General features: G+C 37.6%; 1 pseudogene; it reads left to right on the top strand.

Annotated features, from left to right (window-relative positions):
• The first annotated feature begins 690 nt into the window (after positions 1-690).
• Positions 691-1464, top strand: LOC139019478 (transcription initiation factor TFIID subunit 9-like; annotated as a pseudogene).
• Positions 1465-3678: the final 2214 nt, after the last annotated feature.

Genomic DNA, 3678 nt, shown 5'->3' with positions numbered 1-3678 from the left:
GTCTTTATATTCCTGATATTTTCCATATGGATACAGAAATTTTAATTTTCCATAGCACATGTTAATGTCAGTTTTCAAATATGAACAACCAGTTCAATCAGCAATACAGTGCAATACTAATTGGCAATACAGGTATATATTTAGAGCTATTTTCAGATTTACATCTGTTTGTCATCCAAAACTTCACTCTATCAAATAAGCAAATTGGATAGTTTATCATGAAAAGGAGCAATTTTTTTTTTATCGTAAGCAGCCAACAAAAACAACAGATTTGCAGGTGTTTCTACTAAAATGCCATAAATGCACTCCTGACAATCTTATGTTCTACAAAATCCCACCTTAAAAATGTAAGAGTTTATGGAGAAAATAAGGCTAGAAGCAAAAATAATCAAAACCTAGGCAACTTTGTAACTGTGGTGCCAACCGACACAATAATATTCTAAATAATATGATAGCACAGTTAAAAAGTAGTGTTCCCAATAAATAAGTACTGCATAGGATATGTAGTTATTTGCCTTTTCAAGAAAGGAATGAGTGATCGCATTGAGGACCATGTTGCTTCCAAACCTCCTGCTCACGGGTACACCGGGGGTTGGAAAAACCACACTAAGCAAAGAACTTGCAGCAAGATTGGGACTGAAAAACGTTAATGTGGGTGATTTAGCTCGAGAAGTCTGATCACCCGATATCATGGAGTCTGGCAAGATGGCTTCTCCCAAGAGCATGCTGAAAGATGCACAGATGATGACACAAATCCTGAAGGATGTGGGGATTACAGAATATGAGCCAAGAGTTATAAATCAGATGCTGGAGTTTGCCTTCCTATATATGACCTCAATTCTAGATGATGCAAAAATGTATTTAAGCCAAGCTAAGAAAGCTACCATTGATGCAGAGGATGTGCGATTGGCAATCCAGTGTCGTGCTGACCAGTCTCTTACCTCTGCTCCCCCAAGAGATGTTTTATTAGATATTGATAGGCAAAGAAGTCAAACCCCATTGCCATTGATCAAGCCATGTCCTAGATTGCCACCTGATAGATATTGCTTGACTGCTCCAAACTGTAGACTTAAATCCTTACAAAAAAGGCATCTACTTCTGTGGGAAGAATAACAGTTCCACGGTTAAGTGTTGGTTCAGTTGCTAGCAGACTAAGTACCCTCACACTTGGCACACCAACCCCACAAACCATGTCAGTTTCAACTAGAGTAGGGACTCCAATGCCCCTCACAGGGCAAAGGTTTACAGTACAGATGCCCACTTCACAGAACCCAGCTGTAAAAGCATCAATTTCTGCAATGTCAGTTTAGAATGTTCTGATTAGTCCTTCATTAATTGAATCCAAAAACATCCTTATTATCACTAACATGGTGTCATGCTGCCAATGAATCAACAAATGCATTGGAAAGAAAACATGAAGATGATGATGATGATGATGATGATGATGATGATTATAATTTGTAATTTAGCCTTGATGTATGTAATATGTATACTTGATCTTCAACCCATTGTGTTGAGATTAAACATGCATGCCAGATGTTTTTAAGTTGGGTTTTAGAAAACTTAGTATTTAAGGAGGAAATACAGTTACCATAGTTTTTAATTGAGATGTTGTATTTTCTTTACTAAAAATCATAATGGTTTTTCATCAGCCTTTAAGAAATAAAGTTGTCATTCACTAAAGAAAAAGAATGAGTTGTAAGAAGGGTTGAGGTTATTAAGTAATAAAGATTTGAACAAATTTTTTAAAAATGCAATGGGATTATCCTTATAATTACAATTTCTATGTAAAGCAGCTGACCAACTGAACCGAAAGGAAGCTTGAACAGTGAATATATTTAGTTCACTACTGCGCACACCTCAAGAGCACACTGTCTTTTGCCTTTGTATTTTCATTCCAGATTTGCTATATGTGCCTTCATGACACAATACATTCATGGGCTGGAGAAAAACATCGTTTACAAACTAATATTTCCTATTTGACTTACATCATTCTCCTATAAATCAATTATATAACTATCTATCTATATATGTATCTATCATTCATCATTATCATGTATATATATACACTGAGTGGCCAGATTATTATGACCACCTAACATTTGTAGGCAAATTAGCTATAATTTTGCGCTGAAGTTGCTAGAGGGCCAGACCATTATAAACATCTGAATAGCACAACATACCTAAGTATCATTGCTGATCAAGTTCTTCCTATCATGATGGCTTATCCCAATGGAGATGGCTTCCTCCAACAAGACAATGCACCTTGCCACGGTGCTCATATTGTGCAGGAATGGTTTCAAGAACATGAGGGAGACTTTACCTTGCTTAGGTGGCCCCCACAATCACCAGATCTCAATCCAATTGATCATTTGTGGGACGAAGTTAAAAGAGCCATCAGGCAGCTGGTTCCACAACCATCAAATCTCACAGACAGTGCTATTCATCAGGCATAGTGTCAGATTCCTCGCATCACCTTTCGACATCTCGTGGAGTCAATGCCAAGAAGAATCGTTGCAGTATTGAAGGCAAAAGGTGGTCCAACAAGGACTGATGGGGTGGTCATAATCTGGCCGGTCATAATAATCTGGCCACTCAGTGTATATCCTATTCATGTTGTTGTACATAAGAAATGCATGTAAAATTTATGCTACTGAAACACAAAATGTAGCACTGCAAGCCACATTAACATAAGTCAATTATGTTTCAAATGGCTATATTGAGTCCACAGAATTATTGGGTAGCTGGTTAGTAATGCATTTTTCAAAGGCAACTACTTACTTAATTGCAAAATAGTTTCTATATATCCAATACATGTTTTACTGTCCTAACTATATGAAGATGTCAGAGTACTTGATCTCAAAGGTCCCAGGGACCCCTGGAGAACTAGATCAGGTAAATTATCCTATTCTTCTTATTTGTTCATCCACTGCTAGACACTTAGAGTAAGAAGTGGGATCTGAACAGTCACTCACCATAAGGTATAAAATGGATAATGATTCTTTTGGACAATTAATGCTGTGTATATCACAAAACTTGCATGATTTTTAAGCTGGGTTATATATTTATTGGGTTCCAAACATCCTAAAAAACAGAGGAGAAACAGTGAGTCAAGGGATTCTCAGTTCTTATAAATCAAACCAGACCAGCTATTCAGGAGAAATGCAGTTTTTCTTTTTTTTAAGACTTGATACAGGGGACATGGTGTGGTTTACACAATAATACATTTGTGAAACTCAGAAGATTTTTTGTTGTTGTTGTTGTTTAATATTTTATTGGTTTTTTACAGAGAAGAAGGGAGAGGGATAGAGATCCAGAAACATCAATGAGAGAGATCGATCAGCTGCCTCCTGCATGCCCCCCACAGGGGATGTGCCCGCAACCAAGGTACATGCCCTTGACTGGAATCAAACCTGGGACCCTTCAGTCTGCAGGCCGATGCTCTATCCACTGAGCCAAACCAGTTCGGCTCACCCAGAAGTTTTTGGCAATTGTTGTCCATGAACACAGAAGTCCAACATAAACATTTCTATTGGCCAAAATAATTTTGGATAACAACAGCAAATGATGTGCTAATGGCCAGTTTGGTCCAGGTATAAGAACATTACTTCTTGGCTAAATGCTCATTGGTGACTAAACTACTTTTTCCATACTCAGTCATTTACTGAACCAAAGGGT

The sequence above is a fragment of the Myotis yumanensis genome, unplaced genomic scaffold (assembly GCF_028538775.1).
Source record: "Myotis yumanensis isolate MYYU_CA2020_CCGP unplaced genomic scaffold, mMyoYum1.0.hap1 SCAF_11, whole genome shotgun sequence".
Classification (NCBI taxonomy): Eukaryota; Metazoa; Chordata; class Mammalia; order Chiroptera; family Vespertilionidae; genus Myotis; species Myotis yumanensis.
The sequence above is the reverse complement of the archived record's forward strand: the minus strand, read 5'-3'. Positions and strand labels throughout refer to the sequence as shown.